The 17,921-nt window shown below is 39.2% G+C and overlaps 1 pseudogene; it reads left to right on the top strand.

The window, feature by feature from the left end:
* Positions 1–1,262: 1,262 nt before the first annotated feature.
* Positions 1,263–16,401, top strand: LOC119988715 (annotated as a pseudogene).
* Positions 16,402–17,921: the final 1,520 nt, after the last annotated feature.

Below are 17,921 nucleotides of genomic sequence, written 5' to 3'. Positions count from 1 at the left end.
GTTGTCTTAATTGGATTGCATTTGTGTTAAAGTGAACTAGGGGATTCATATTTGGAATTTGGGAATACAATTCATCACCCTCTAGTGTACGCTTAGGTCCCTCACCACTTATTAAGAATTTGCTTTCCTGATTAATGTTGATAATCATGTTTATTTGTGATTTGCAAAGTTGTTTTACCAAAGATGTTCGTTGGGTTCCTTCTTACTCATTAAAAAACAAATTGAACTATCGAGTTGAGTTCATCAAGTTTTAAGATAGCAAACGAGTCACAAGTCGAGTTTTAACATGTTTGAACTATAAATTGAGTTTGTTCGCAAGATTCTTTCTCAAACTAATTAATATATTTAATAAGATTGTTAACTGTTATGACAAAAATTCGTGATCTAGTTAATAAACATTGATTATGAATCAACATCATGTATAGCCTAATCGTTATTAATTTATCATTTGATTGCTACTAATTTCTAGGATCCTGGATGGGGCCCATGAAATTTGAAGTAAAAAAACACGCTATTATTGGTCAACATTTGACGAATGTCGATGACACCAAACCCTAGGCCTACAACGTCTAACACGATCCCCTCGAATATAGCCATACCATCTGCTTGACTTCGACCCATATATCTTACCTGCCTACATCAAACGTCATCCAATGTCATTGTTTTATTCAATCAATACCCTTTAAAGCCAACGTCTCATCAATCACCTCGTAATCTTCTGGAGACATTCACTATTTATGATCATAGATTCGAAATAACTAATCTCTCTCTGGAAGAAGACAAAATCCCATGGATTCACTCCGACATATGCATAAAATCCTCTGAACCCAATCAATTCCCAAGATCCTTATATTGGGCGTTACGAATCATCCTCCACTAGGAAAGGAGGCATTCAACATCAGGTAAAGTTAAGTTACTCATGCTAAACACTATACACCTTCACTTGAGAGAAAACATATGACTAACTTGAACATCAGAGCTTCCTTTGCCGAAACCCTTTCAATCAAGGAACCTCTAATGTCCTTTGTGGGTTTGGCAAAAATGCTGGTGGCCCCGATCCCTAAATCTTTGATTATAGAAAATTTCCCCCACATTAACGATCTACTCTATGGTAAATCAAATTTTACATAAAAATTTCCCATGTGATGTGTTGCGAACATTAATGTTATTCAAGATTCGGATTATAAAGTTGTTCTTATTTTATGGAGCAAGATTGCGAGCTGCTTGTCCGAGTCTGTTCACTTGTAGCATTGCGCAAACGACATTGTTTTCTCCTCTTCTGCCGGCTTAAGAACACTAAAAACGTTTTTCAAGTAAGAAGAAAACAGCAAAAAACCAACATTGATGTCAAAATTTAGGAAGAACCGAAACTCCATCATCTGGAATCAATCTCATTGCACAAACCTTTGTCTGCCCAAGCAAACCCTAGAAAGCCAAAACCTCCAACCCACCCACACTAAACCTACTTCAACTCCCTCCCCCCCTCTCTCTCTCACTATACATAATACAGTGATACCTGTCGCCCTCAATTGCGACTTTTGCACACTCACATTTCTCGATTTTCTCTCTCTCTTTCAGTGTGTATATATAAATTAGGGTTATTGTTTCCAAAATGAATCAACCACAAGTCTCAGTCTCAGACGCTACTAGTAAGGACTCGGAGGAGGAGCCAGTGGCTCAGCCGATCGAGGAAGAACCGGCTAAGGCTGCGGAGAAGGCGGAGCCGGACGTTGGTGAAGAGGAGGTTCAGGAGAAACCCGGCGATTCCATGGAGAAAGATTCGGTCGGTCCTGCCTCTGTGTTCTGTATTCGGCTTAAGGAGCCTAGGTCCAATTTGCAGCATAAGATGAGCGTGCCTGAGCTTTGTCGCAATTTCAGGTGACATTGGATTCAATTTGGTGTTTTGTTGAGCTTGAGATTGAGTTGAGTTGTGTTCTTGGATTATGGGGCTTAGAGATTTGCAGTAGTTTTTCTTTCATTCTGTTAACGTTTTGTTTGTTTTTCAGTGCCGTTGCTTGGTGCGGGAAGCTAAATGCCATAGCTTGTGCATCAGAAACTTGTGCAAGAATTCCAAGGTATTGTATTCTTCAACGTTCTGGTTTCTAGTTCTGAGCGTGTGCTACAAGTTGTACTCAAATTGAGTTTTTGTGATGGCTTGGTTAAGAACAGAGTCAACAGACACTGGGGTTCCATTTTAATTAATATTTTTGCTATCTAACACTTTGTATGCCAATTATGTGTGGCTGAAGTTACATGGACTCGAATTTTGTCTAAGATATAAATGTTGGCAATCTTAATATCGTATACGGTATATCATATTATAGCCTATTGTTGGTTATCTTTAGATGGTTTTGCTTACCGCTGCTAACTGTCTTAAGTTTGAGATTTTGATGTACCGGCTTCACTCTTTGCGTAGTTTCATAATGCTCCTCACCAACAATTCGAGGTTGTAGCATAATTGACATTGAATCTAAAGGATCTACTGCCGGGTAGATACCCTTGGCAACTAGTCCTCGTGATTTTTACTATGGCTTAGAAGCTGGTGCTTTCTGCTATTTCTTGACTGTGAAAGTTTACTTTGTATTCAATTGTAAGTGATTTCCCACATCATTTTGTTTTTGTAGTTCTAATGCCAATTCACCATTTTGGATCCCTATACATATTGTGAACCCGGAGCGCCCAACTGAGTGTGCGGTTTTTAATGTCATAGCAGGTAGGCGAAACGTCTTGCAATGTTATTACATTATTCTTTTCTTCATTTGGGTTGAGGTTTTTATGTACTAATTATCTGGAATGCCTTTTGCAGACTCGCCCCGTGATTCTGTTCAATTTATTGAATGGTCCCCTACTTCTTGCCCACGCGCCTTACTGGTAGCTAATTTCCAAGGGAGGATTACCATCTGGACACAACCTTCTCAAGTAATTAGATTGCTCGATCATTTTTTTTTTCCATTCTTTGAACCTGACGCCCTTCCCCATCACAAAATTTGTGAAATGGCCTTTTCATCATTCACTCTTCTGTAATATCTTTTTTCTTTGGCACTCTACTGTAATATGTTATTCAATTGATTGACTAATTTTTCGTTGCCTTATTGTTTGGAGGTCATTCTAGTGCCTTTTGCTTGACAAATGACTGCAATTTGCATTTATCTTGCCTTTGTTCTGTTTTTGTAGGCCCCAGATAATCTAGTCCATGATGCTAGTTGTTGGCAGCGTGAGCATGAGTGGAGGCAGGATATTGCAGTTATTACAAAGTGGCTATCAGGGGTGTCTTCGGTAGGGTATTCATTATTAATTGCCAACTGCCTTCCATCCTAAATTTTTCGGTGTTTCTGCTATGTATTTTAAAATGCAATTCATGAAGCACAAATATGGATATTGGATCTAAGTTCCATTTGATACGGATATGTATGCCGGTGAATCTCGAAAAAACTGGATACAAAAGTCATAGATAAAGTAGTTTATCCTTATATGTTTTCATGTTTGCAATGAAAATGAAACTGTAAATTTATTCTAAAACACATTTGGAAAATAACTTTAGGGTTACAAATATCACTCCAATACCCTATGCAATATTGATGATCTTGATGTTGTAGTGAATTGTGTTCAAAATTTAAAGGTGTTATTTATTTTCATGCCCCTTTTGATAATTTGTTATTGTTTGACTTGTTTTATAAATCAGTACAGGTGGCTTTCCTCAAGTGCTGCAAGCTCAAAGTATACTTTTGAGGAAAAATTCCTTTCGCAGCATTCACAGACTTCAGGTTTGTTAACTGTAATGTAAACTTTCTAAGAGTTATCCAGGAGTTTCATGTGAGGTTTAGAATTGTTCTGTTGTGAGTTTAGACTATAGTTTTCCCTATATGACTATCGTATATGCATCCAGATGATTTCCTTCTTTTCTGCTGCTTCTTTGAATTTTAAATACATTAGATATGGTCAATTTACTTTCTGTTTCTATTTTATTTTTTAGTGTCATCAATACCAGTCATAATTGGCTAACTTGTGAATGCTCGACCTTGTCAACATTAAATTAGAAGGAAATATTTATCTATCTCTTTCTCTTTTTTTGGGATCATGTTTTTGGCATTCAATTTCCATTATTTTGATATACTGAGCAACGTAACTGATTTAAGGCTGTCTAGAGTAAAAACCATATGATTCACGCTGTATACTGAGGGGAAAAATGTTCTATAATTGAAAGAATGTTTTGACGCTTTGAAAATTGATTACTGGACAACTAATTTGGGGAACAAAAATGCTGCCAGTGCTGCTAATATCAAGTACAGTGATGATAATGATGTTTGCACTCAGCTAAACCTGTTCGTCTTTTCTTTCTTCTTCTAGATGCCTTTTGATTGACATACCTGATATTGTAACCACATTGACCCTGATAAACATTATTTCATTTCAGCTAGGTGGCCCAATGTCCTCTGTGTTTGTTCTGTTTTCTCATCAGGCTCTGTTCAACTTCATTGGTCCCAGTGGCCTCCTAATCAGAGTGGCCCAACACCAAAGTGGTTTTCCACGAGCAGAGGACTCTTGGGTGCTGGCCCTAGTGGGATCGTGGCAGCTGATGCAATCATAACTGATAGTGGATCCATGCACGTTGCTGGTGTCCCAATAGTAAATCCATCTACTGTTGTTGTTTGGGAAGTAACTCCTGGTTCTGGAAATGGACTTCAATCTAGTCCGAAGACAAGTGTGATCAATGGGATTCCAGCCTCAATTAATTCATCTAGTTGGGAAGATTTTTCTCCTTTGGCTGCATACTTACTGAGCTGGCAAGAATATGTAATATCTGACGAAAAGCAAGTGAGAAAGCAGACAGAACAAGATTCAAGTGACAGTGCATCTCTTCATTGTTCACCGGTTTCAAATTTTTCTGCATATGTGAGTCCTGATGCTGCTGCTCAGTCTGCAGCAACCACTACTTGGGGTTCTGGAGTTTCTGCTGTTGCCTTTGATCCAACTCGTGGTGGTTCTGTCATAGCTGTTGTGATAGTTGAGGGTACATACTTGTGTTCTGACTTGAAACATACTTTGTCGATTCAGTTTTATGCTGTAATCAGTGGCGGATGCAGGTTATAGATTGGGGGGCTCTTTTTGTTCTTAAAAAAAAATCAGCTTAAGTATTGATAAAAAATATAAGTATAATATGTATTACCAAAAATGCCTATATTTTCTATTAACCATATAGTATGTATGGTTAATTTAAAAATTATAATTATTGATACACACTCATACATGATGATAGATGATTTATACTCAATCGAAATATCGTTTAGCAAAACTTAAATGAATATTTTTTTGTGCATTTTATGTTTTAATTTTAGATATTTACTTAATTTAATGATTATATAAATATTTGCTTATTTTCAATCACTTTTCAGTAAATAACCCTAAAAAAATTTCGGAGGCGCTGTCCCCAACCCCTACTATAAGTTCCCCCGCCCAAATTCATTCTCTAGATTTGCCACTGGCTGTAATGTGACCAATTCTTCTTCTAAAACTATATTTACTCTGTGTATGTAACTGCTTGTTTGAATACTTTCTAGTGTGGCTACAAGTGTTGCTTAAGATTAATGTGGAAGCGGTTTAAGAGGGCCATTCATCTTAAACATTTAAACGCATATGCTTTATTTGTTGACGAAACTTATGAACCATGATACATGGTAATTAGGTGGTTTGGTTGGTTTAGTTGTGTTTGTTTTCGCATCCACTTTTTGCATATCTGGCATTCCGCAAGTGTGGGACAATGCTTGAGCCCATATCATGTCCATGTCAGAGTTGAAGACCTTTCCTCATGATTGCCGAAAGGAAGGGGGTTTTGGAAATTAATGATACTGATGGATCTTAGTTTTGCAGGACAGTACATGTCCCCTTATGATCCAGATGAGGGTCCTTCAATCAATGGATGGAGGGTGCAACGTTGGGAATCTTCGCTTCAGCCTGTCGTTCTCCATCAAATATTTGACAACCCCACCTCCAGTTTTGGTGGACAGGCACCCATGCAAAACGTTTGGGTGTCCAAGGTCGATACAAGCATACAACCAACTAATGATTTTAAAGTTCACGTAGGAGCTACTCCATCTCCAGTTGTGGATGGACAAAAGTCATCCAATTGTATCATTGACAAAGGAAAAAGAGTAGTTTGGGATCTTTTAGACTTGCCAAGTGATGTTAGAACACTGGCTCAAATTGTTTATTCGGCCCATGGGGGTGAGATTGCTTGTGCTTTCCTGCATGGTGGAGTCCACTTTTTTCTGGTCCTAACTTCACTCCCATTGACCACTACCAAATCAATGTTGGATATGCAATAGCTACTCCTGCCTTCTCTTCTACAAGCTGCTGTTCGGCTTCTGTTTGGCATGATACTCACAATGATAGTACAATATTGAAGATTATTCGTGTTCTTCCTCCGACTGCTCCAAGTAGTCAGCTGAAGGCTAATTCATCAACCTGGGAACGTGCGATTGCTGAGAGGTACTTAATAAGTCATTCATCATTTTTCTACCAGAAATGCACAATAATCCTCAAATTAATGCCTAGTAATGCTTGCTTTTCTTTTATGATGTATACAGGTTGAGCTGCAATTATTTGACGTCATATTAACATCTTGTTGTGTGCAGGTTTTGGTGGAGTCTTTTGGTTGGTGTTGAGTGGTGGGATGCTGTCGGCTCTACACAAAGTGCTGCTGACGATGGAATTGGTATGATTCTTCAGAATCTTTGTTTAATTACTATGATTGAATGATGATGTACGATGCCAGAGAATTTTTGACACATGTATCATCTAGGTATACTTCCTTAATATATGCATTTTCAAAGAAAACTCATGAGTTGATGGTTGACACCTCCTGTTGATTACAGTGACTCTTATTTCTTTTCCAGTGTCGCTGAACAGTGTTATTGCAGTCCTGGATGCGGATTTTCATTCTCTGCCTTCAACACAGCACAGGCAACAATATGGTCCTGTATGTTAATCTGGAGTCCTGCCATATTGTATTTACTTGTTTTATGTTAGAATATGGTATACGTGATGTCAAATGCGGAATAACCAAACCTAACAAGTTAACTTATTGGGTTGATTGGAAAAGTAACTAATCTTAACATGGTATCGGAGCGGGAGCTCTTGGGTTCAAACCTTAGCTTCTGCAATTTAAATCCCTATTTGTTGTTGCCCCAAGTGTGGAACTTTGTGTGTGACTAGTGTTTGTTGTTGCCCCTAGTGTTGGGCCTCGTTTGTTGTGCATGTGTTAGGCCGTCGGTTGTCCAGCCCACATGTGAGGGAGAGTGTTATAATATGGTATAAATGTTGTGAAATGCCCCAACCTAAAAAGTAACTTATTAGGTTGAATGACGAAGCAACTAATCTAAACATTTTAGATTAGTCAGCATTGAAAAAAGTTAACACAAGCATCATATAGTTATTTGTATATTGGAGTTTTCTTTGTTTTCAAGATGATTGTATAAGATTTTCCATGTTCCTATGATAAAAGTGGGTCATTCTGGAATGTGGCGGGGCTACTGTTGCTACTCTTCCTATGAGCAGCATTTATAATCTTTTTTCCCCTGGATGTTATTGCTCTCCGAGTTAGTTTTGTCATCTTCTTCTGTAATGGTGGATAAAATGCAAATCCTTGGATCCCCTTCAGTTTAAGCTATTTGGTTGACCCCCATATATGAAATGACATTTAATTTAAATCACTGAGGAGCTGCTGAATACATGTGGAAGTTTGTTTATGTGATTATAAAATTTTTGCTGAATCTGGATGACTTCTTGGTGCTCCAAATAACTATTAATCCTTTTTATTCTATCATTTCTATGGCCCAACCCACTGCTGCCAATTTTGCAACTTGAACCTGAGCTGCATACATTTTCACTTGGATGGTTGCCATCCTCCTGTTTATCCACCTGAACTGGTCTGATTTGTTGATGGAGGCTACCTAAACTGGTATCAGTTGGGAAAAAAAAAGCATTTAATATTGTTCAAAGAAAAGAAGGAAAAGCTGTAATTTATTGTTTGGGAAAAGTATGTCGGATTTCCCCTTTTGGCTGATTATTGTGAATGCTTAATTGAATAAGTAATCATCATATTTAATTAGTTTTTATCCATGCATTTCTTCTTCCTTCATCTGTGATATCTAAAAGTTGGCTCTACTATTTCAATAATTAATTTTTTATTTTTATTTTTATGATACAGAGTTTGGACAGGATAAAATGTAGACTCCTGGAAGGCGCAAATGCCCAGGAGGTTAGGGCAATGGTTCTAGATATGCAAGCAAGGCTTTTGCTGGATATGTTGGGGAAAGGCATTGAATCAGCCTTGGAAAATCCCTCATCATTGGTATCCGAGCCATGGCAGGCATCTGGTGAGACATTGGCAGGCATTGATCCTGAAGCGATGGCTGTTGAACCAAGCCTTGTTCCAAGCATTCAGGTTTGTTTTTCCCTCTTTCTTCATCCTTAAGCTTCTGGGCTATTATCCCTTCTAGTGTCTGTCAGAAACTGGCATGGTAGTGATGAATGTGAAAGAAAAAAGCTTCTAACGCCTTTTATTTATGATTGTTTACCTAAAATTAATATATGTTTAGGGTGAAAGGACAAGATCTACAGGACAGACTGCAAAGGATAAAACTGAAGAAGATTTGTTTCCGATATCTAAAGAAATTTGAAGAAAATGAGAAAGGGCTGAGAATAATGTGTCAATCAGGTTGTTTTTATAGATGTTGGCCTATGTCTACGAATGATTTAAGTTAAGGTATCCTGGGGTTTTGTCTATTTGTGTGGTCGTGTTTTGGCTTGGATTGGAAAGTTGTTTTCATTTCTTCATAGAGAGAGATTTACTTTTTATCCAGGAAGAAATAAAATAATTGCTTTGCCATTTGGGTCTTTTGCCTAGCTGTTGGCTTGTCAAGGTCTCTGTCCCTCCAATCATCTTACAAGTCTCTTGATATGGTGGTGTTCTTCTAAAAAATAGGATTGAGGCTGTTTTTAAGTTATCTTATGTTGTTGTTACAGGCTTATGTTGATGCAGTGCTTGATCTAGCTTCCCATTTCATAACGCGCTTGCGTCGTTATGCTAGTTTCTGTCGCACACTGGCTAGTCATGCTGTCACTACAGGCACAGGAAGCAATCGCATCATGGTGACTAGTCCTACCCAGAGTTCGGGTTCTCCTGCAACAAGTCAGGGTCTGTACGCACCAGTCATTTGATAGTGCAAAATCAAAGAGGAAAAAACATCTTTCTGTAATTTTGCAATTCTTTTGTGGATGTCTTCAACTTTTTCTGAGTATCCTTCCTCTTTTTAGCTATTGCTATCAGCGCGAATATCTACTCACTGCAATACCTTTTTTCAGGGGGCCAAAGTGGTACCACAAGTTCTACTGGAAGTACCCAGATGCATGCTTGGGTCCAAGGTGCTATTGCTAAGATTAGCAGTACTACTGATGGAGTATCTAATTCAACTCCAAATCCCATTAGTGGGCCGTCTTCCTTTATGCCTATAAGCATTAATACTGGGACATTTCCTGGAACACCGGCAGTTAGGCTCATTGGGGACTGCCATTTCCTTCATAGATTATGCCAGCTTCTACTTTTCTGTTTTTTCTTCCGGCGAACACAGCAGCCACGCTTTGTTGGTGGTGCCCCGAGAAATACCGATCAAAATATGCAGAAACCTCAGCCTGGTGCTCCTGGGAAAATTGAGGAGGTCAATTCTGTTACCTCAAAACCAACATCAGCAATGGCCAGATCAGATGACAACCAGGCAGCTCGAGGTGGTCAGCTTATACCCGGAGCAAAAGTAGCTGAAGATGGACCTGCAGGCCGGTCAAGATTGGGTACTGGCAATGCTGGTCAAGGATACACTTTTGAGGAGGTAGGATTTGGTGCTTTTGGTTTACCAGTCATTTTCTAGACCATTAGTTATCTGCTTCATTAAATGTTTTGGCTTTTTATGATGATTTATAAGATGATAATACTTTTGTTCTTCATGAAATGTTGATGGTCTCCAAAAAGGATTTCCATTTGGGACTCAAATGATTGATAATTTCCCTATGAGAGGATAAGTCTAGTGATTTAGAGTTCAATGTGTTGCTGTCGTGCAGGTGAAGGTCCTTTTCCTTATACTCCTGGATCTTTGTCGACGAACAGCTGCTTTGGCCCATCCGTTGCCAGTTTCTCAGGTGGGCAGCAGCAACATCCAGGTGCGGCTGCACTATATTGATGGGAACTATACTGTACTACCAGAGGTCGTAGAAGCATCTCTTGGGCCACACATGCAGGTATCTTAATTTATTATTAGCTTCTTTTAAGTGGAAACTTAACTGGAAGCTGTTAGGCTGGTTCACTTGTGATCAGTAATGCTGCCAAAGAATATGAAATCATTTATGATGCCTATTCTCTACCTATAAGGTTGGTTGGCTTCAGAAAATTATTTAGGTATGTTATACGCCCCCTAATGATGTATTGTATGGAAGTTGTACATAGAGATAAAAAGGCCAGAGGATGGGTGTAGCAGAAATGAGAATGTTGTGATGGATGTGCTGAAACACAAGGATAAGATAGGATAAGAATGGTGGCTATTCAATCTAGGGTAGGGACTTGACAGATTGCAAATAAGGTGCAAGAAAATCAGCTATAAAGCATTCTATTGCAGACTGATTTCACCACCCAGACGGGAAGACAGCATTTGACTCAAGAATGGACCAGTCCTTTCATGACCTAAAAGCCATAGTAAACGTAACGGTGAATTAGTCAAAATAAAGTTGGAAGATAATGATATGGCTCGTATAATCCAGCGCATCACGTTTTGTCCATTGTTTTTCATAATTTCCTTTTGAGTCGGACTAAAAAAAAGAAAAAAAGAAAGAAGAATTGTGTTCCAAAGAAGATGATCATATGGTACTTATAAGAGTTTATGAAAGCCCATTTGGGGGATAATTAGCTCAACGTTCAAACCTGTGTTTTTGTTAGCTATTTGAAATCAGTCTTATTTTACTTTCAGTCGTTGGCAACTACTAGTTGTGTAAATGGATTAAGCTTTGTTGTGAACTTCGTTTTTTTTTTGGTTCATGGCTACCCAGAATATGCCTCGTCCAAGAGGTGCAGATGCTGCTGGCCTCTTACTGCGTGAGTTAGAACTCCACCCTCCTTCTGAAGAATGGCACAGGCGGAATATGTTTGGTGGACCTTGGTCTGATCTGGAGGACATAGGGCCTCCGGAAGATAATGTGAAACTGAGCAACTCGGCAGATTCACTTGCTTTTACTTCATCAGGGAATTGTGATGTTTATTATGGAGCTCATGCCCTATGGCCAAGGAAACGCAGGATTTCTGAAAGAGATGCAGCTTTTGGCTTGAACACTTCTGTGGGCCTGGGAGCATATCTTGGTATAATGGGTTCACGTAGAGATGTTGTTACTGCTGTTTGGAAGACTGGTCTTGAAGGGGTCTGGTACAAGGTTTGATATAATTTCCTTTTACCCCTCATGATCACAATTTATAGTATCATGTGATCAAATATTTTTTTTAGTCTATCATTTGATATAGGACTGTTTGAGAACAATGTCAGCTTGTGTGCCTGAACGATATAAACTACATAACAAGATAAAAGATGTACTCTTCCCCTTCTATGGATCTCCCTTTTTAACAAGATAAAAGATATCAATTAATATTTGCCTTCATGTAGGCATTTCAAGTCTGTTTTCATTAAAAACACATATGTTCCATTTAATTAGATCATGGACTTAAAATGCCCTACATCTACTTTATCTGACCAGCTTTTCTGTTACTATCCATACAAAAACAAATACCTTCGGCCTCTGGAATATTCTTTTAGACTTATTCTTTGAAAATGCCATTTCTTTATGCTTGTTCTGGAGATTTACTGGATATGAATTCAATTCTATAACAACCTTGGATGTGAATGATAGAAAGAAAAAATCTTGAATTTCAGATTTTGACAAAGTTGGAAGGGATTCGGCTATGTTGTTGCTAGCATTGATTGTGAAAGCGTTATTGATTGGAGCCAAAACTTGATAAGAAACATAAAAATAGATAACATGACTTTAAGCAGTTTCAAGTCATTCTAGATATTTGAGAACCATATTGTGATGGAGATCATGAACATTATTTTTTAATATGCCTTCCCCTTTGTTGCCACTTTCTCTCTAATCTTGGATGCCTTCTATTTATAATTTTTCATTAATTTTCATTTGCCATGTTGCTGCTGCTGAACTCCACCTACGCTGGCAGCCGGTCCCATGCCCTGTTAAAGGAGGGTTGTGGTGGCTCGTAGCCAGCGTAAAACGTTGTCAAACCTATGAACACGAGTCAAAATGAGAAATTTTCTTTTCTCATAGACTCATGTAGCCGACCCCAAACTTTTGGGATAAAGACTCGGATGATAATGATGTTCTGCTGCTGCTACCAGAGCTCTCCGTTTATCTATCTACGTGTGTAAATCTTTGTTTCTTTTTAACTATTTGAAAATGCTTTTAGCCCACTTTTTAATCCCAGTGCTCTCATGCAGTGCGTAAGGTGTCTGCGGCAAACTTCTGCTTTTGCTTCTCCGGGTTCTACCAATCCACCTAATCAGAATGAACGAGAGTCTTGGTGGATCAGCCGCTGGATCCATGGCTGTCCTATGTGTGGTGGAACATGGGTTCGAGTTGTATAATAGTGGCTTTCACTTTCCTGTTAATTTAATTAGGTGAGTTCTTCTCCTTCCACAGGACCATACATACTGGCCCATCTCTTCTTTCGGACGTAGGATAAATCTGATAAATGATGTAGACTTTTTGAACTATGAAAATATTATCAACGGTCATGAGGAGGGAGTTTAGCATGTGTAAAAACATTAAAACAATACCTGCTGCGAGGCTGGGATTGGTAAAGCCTTCTTGGTTGCTTTTCATTTTGCATAGTTTCATATTCAAATTCTTGTTCTTAGCACATCTGAGGATCGTCTGTAGAAAAAGGATTGGAAGCTGATGCCAGTTTTTGTTTCCTGCTAACCAAAACATGAGAACAAGGAGTTATACAGCCTGTGGTATCTAATATTCTTTCCATTTGCTAATCATATTTGATTTTCAAATGCAGGTTGTAAATAAATTTCTTGAGGCTCAGTGAATATATTGCAAGTTCTGTATTCTAGTGAACTTGATGCCGACTCAGTAGGGCATTTTGTCAAACACCTGTTGTGCATCCAGGAATACCTCTTAACACACCAACTGTGAGCCAACACTCTCCCAGCAATATCAATAGAGTTCAAAAACAATAAACAACATTCATCAACAGTCTTTCATTCTCCAAATATAGCTTAACTTAGAAGAGATAAACTAACCCATTTTGCAGGGTAATATATTACAACTGATACACCAATAGAACAACCCAAATGTTTCCAATACTAAGAAATTCAAAGGTTCGGGAATTCTCTATCAAAAGCAAACAACCAGAGTTTAATTTCAACCAGCAACTTGAGGACTCTCTACCTAAGATACTAAGAAGTCTTAAGGAGACAAGGACTCAGAATATAATCTTCTAAAACTCTCCAACAATCTCAACATAGGAATATATATATCCTTTTGAAGACTCGCAACCCACAACGGCTACAAAAAGGATGTGGCTCAAAATAACTTTATGGGCCCACATGACTGAGTGGCCCAAGTGCCCAAACGCTGCATCAATTCTCTCCTTCCCAAAAGAATTCGACTTTGTCGAATTTTCGAACAACCAAGCATAGATGATCACCAATAGATATGAAGTGCGAGCATAACCAAGTTTCCGGTTGCAATATTCAACAATAAAAGTTGGAATTCCTGGATCAAAGGTTGGTGGTATAAAATTTTCATCATGCCTCGCACCCATTCCGACAAGCTCAAGAATGTGAATCTGAAAAAATTCAGTATCACCAATCATGGAGTAAGAGGAAACTTCCTTGTTAGTCTGATCATATGTTGCCTGATTGTGTTGTGGAGTAGTGGCACCAAGCATTTTATAATGACAGCTCGTGTCAACAGTAATGCAGGAAAGGCAAGCACACTCACCAATATGACCAGGTGTCGAGATCATGATGGCACAACTGCTAGTAGCAGAGTTCATAACGATAATACCATACTCAGCAATGATCTTGACGAAGTCACAATGCCCAGAGAAGTCAATGGCCAAGTAAGAAGATTTGATTGTCTCACACATCACAAAAAGTTTCATCCCCTTAAACACAACACTCCCAGTCAAAAATCTAGGAATATAGGCCAGTTTTCCCATCCAGTAATGATCATATGCATTGCACCGAATCAATCGATTCGTGCTTGGCTTGGAATTAAGCGGGAAGCAGAGCATATGCTTACTAAAATTCCAACAATCACTTCCATCCAGGTATTTTTCGCAAGAGAAATATTTTGCAGAAGGCTCTTTTGGAAATTCTATAATGATGCCCTTCTCAGAGACCTCAAAAGGACTGCTTGTTGAGTTCAGAATATCATTCCCCACAAACATGCCCTCAAGAAGTTCAATGGACATTGGCGGCGATGAATCTTCAACAACATGCTTTGTGACAGACGCTACCATCTTTGTTAGCAGTTCATTCCCAGTGTCTTGGACTTTAAATTCCAAGCTATCCATGTATATATTAGACTGCTCACCAACAGCTCTCTCTTCAACAAGTAAATAAGCTTCATTTTTCTTGGAAATTTCTAAAGAACTTGGAGACTCGTCAACAAGGAATTGTTGAACCGACAACTCCGCTTGAGGCTTAAGAAGGTTGGTATTTTTTCCCGCTAGTGCCTTCTCAAGCAGGTCCAACTTTTGATCCATGGAGCCCAACGTCTGACTCATCATCCTAGTGAGATTTTCGACCGCCCCTTTCAGCAAATGTATATCATGCTTCTGAAATTGAGTATTGCCATCAAATAAATTGCCACCCAAGGACTGTGGAGACTGATTGGTTCCAAAATCACCAGACCGAATTTCATACTTGCTAGTTCCATGGTCATACCAATCAGTTCGGTCGTCTCGAGACCAATTGCGCGAGTCATAGCTATGGGATATGCCATCAATCCGACCAAGGTGATCTTCATGGTGACCATGCCAATTGCCCGGATGTGTGACAATTTGGACAGCCGAACCTGGGTCAGGCATTTTCTCAAACACTTGAAAGGGTCTCCCAATATGCGAGGTGCTGCTGTTCGAAATGAGATCTCTGTTATGGATGGGTTTCTGACGCCATTCACACTGCTCATACTTATACTCGTTAGAGCCCAAGTTGCATGATCTATCACACCAGACACCTTGCTTTTCATTCTGATCAACTCGGTAGGCGCTCCAATCCATCCCATTGGCATCATGAAATCTCTCTGGTTCAGACTGAGGAGGAGTATACTCTTGTTCGTACAACTCAGCCCGCACTTCAGGTGACAAATCGTACCAAATTTGATTATAGCGCTGCTCATACCACTCGGTTCTCTCGTCGCGTAAGTGGTCATGCCCAAAAATTGGCCAAGCTGGTCGATCAGAAACCTCTTGCCTACGCCAGTCTCCCGGGTCGTGAGCCCAAGTGCTCATTGCTTCGATACCAAATTGATGCCGACTCAGTAGGGCATTTTGTCAAACACCTGTTGTGCATCCAGGAATACCTCTTAACACACCAACTGTGAGCCAACACTCTCCCAGCAATATCAATAGAGTTCAAAAACAATAAACAACATTCATCAACAGTCTTTCATTCTCCAAATATAGCTTAACTTAGAAGAGATAAACTAACCCATTTTGCAGGGTAATATATTACAACTGATACACCAATAGAACAACCCAAATGTTTCCAATACTAAGAAATTCAAAGGTTCGGGAATTCTCTATCAAAAGCAAACAACCAGAGTTTAATTTCAACCAGCAACTTGAGGACTCTCTACCTAAGATACTAAGAAGTCTTAAGGAGACAAGGACTCAGAATATAATCTTCTAAAACTCTCCAACAATCTCAACATAGGAATATATATATCCTTTTGAAGACTCGCAACCCACAACGGCTACAAAAAGGATGTGGCTCAAAATAACTTTATGGGCCCACATGACTGAGTGGCCCAAGTGCCCAAACGCTGCATCAATTCCGCCATGAAAGTAATCCACAATTCCACAGTAGTTGCTCATTGGATATAGATGGTAAGCACTAGAAGCAGAAGAGTGTTTTTGCTGAAAAAGCTGGGGATTTTTTTGACAAACTGCTGTATCTTTTCTCCATTTATTTTCTTCCGTGGGAAATATGTATTATGTAGTCTGCACATTATTAACAGCCGTGAGGACTCTCAAGTAGAATACTGATCACATGAGTAGTCAGAACTGCCACATATTTTTATGGCCTGAATGTAATGTAAATTAGTTGTGCTTCTGTTTTGCGTTCCTGTCTTTGATGTTCAGTATCGTAATTTTTCCATACAGCCGTCAATGAGAAGAATGTGAATGCTAGTTATGGATAAAACTTATGTCCTATTATTGCGATCTTGGTGGAAGCAGATGTTGTTAGACCAGCAGCCAGTCTCCATAAGAGAGCATGGACATCTCTCCATTCACCGAGTCTGAGGTAATGGCTCCCCTCTTGACCTTTGAAAATCCATTAGTAGAACTGCTATGTAAATCTAAGCATGGTTATGATCTTATGCCACAGCTATGCATTTGCTCCTTGTTCTAGGCTGCCTGATATCGTGTTTGTCATACAACTGTATCTAATGGGATTGATGAAATCAACTGTATTAGATGAACTATGGTACAGTCAAGGTAGTTCCCCTTCCATAACTCTTCCTTCATTAACTCTACTAGACTCTTCATTTTTCAATTTAAACAAAATCTTGGGAAGTGTTCGCTTCGCTTTATAGTATGTGACATGACCATGCGAGTATGGCCTGAAACAGGGGTAATAGCACTTTAGGGTACTGAATAATCTGATCCAGTTCAACTCGGGAATTTATTTTTCAAACGTTCCAAGTTAGGTATCCAAAAATTAAAATTGTTTTAATCTAGTCATTCGGTCAGGCTGCTCACTATTTGGGCAAGAAAATCATTGATGTGGCTTAAAAATTAATATTTTAAAATTTTTAACTGACTTAGCCTCTAACGTGGCAGGCGATGAGTTTGATATTTCTGTTTTTTTTAGATAACCCAAAAAATAAAAACAAAAAACAACCCAATTCCTTCTGCTTCTTTACACCCACCGTCCAATAAAAAATCAAAACCTAAATTCCTCTTCGTCTTCCTTAAACACTGTCCATCACAATTAGCAGTTCAAGCTCACAGACCCAAGTACTTTTTTTCTCCTTGACAAAAGTATATCCTCGAGAGAGATCCGAATGATGCCATTGAAGTGTTCATTGACGGATACCCTGTTAAAATCCCTAAAGGTATGATGGTGCTGCAGGCTTGCAAGTTTGTTGGGGTCGACATTCCTCGATTCTACTCTCACTTGGTGTGAAGGTCCACTGGTGTTCCTGCAAAATTTTCTACTCAGGACCACGCCGTCGCCTAGTGGTGGCCCTGACCTTATTGTCGATGATGGAGATAAATGGGACCCTGTTGTTCATTTCTTAATTCGTTCGATCTCTTTACAAATAAGTTGTTAGAAGTCTTGCATGGACAACCTGATCGTTTCCGAGACTACCTCCCTGCTGTGCCTTCTCGACCACTCATGGTCTCGTCGTTCGTGCCATTGCAATTGAAATCGAGGACGCTGAGACTGCCTTCCGCACCAGCGTGTCCCATGGCGTGAAGCCCAGAACAAAACTTGTAGTTCTTGAAAATCGAAGAGGACCCCCTCTTCGTTCATCTCTTCCAATCTAACTCTGATTCATCCTTCTTTGAAATCAGGGTGAAAAAGACTTGCAGAAAGTAAGCAAACCAGGGAGATCGAAGAGGAGTCGAACCT

This window comes from Tripterygium wilfordii, chromosome 21 (assembly GCF_013401445.1).
Source record: "Tripterygium wilfordii isolate XIE 37 chromosome 21, ASM1340144v1, whole genome shotgun sequence".
Lineage (NCBI taxonomy): Eukaryota > Viridiplantae > Streptophyta > Magnoliopsida > Celastrales > Celastraceae > Tripterygium > Tripterygium wilfordii.
The sequence above is the reverse complement of the archived record's forward strand: the minus strand, read 5'-3'. Positions and strand labels throughout refer to the sequence as shown.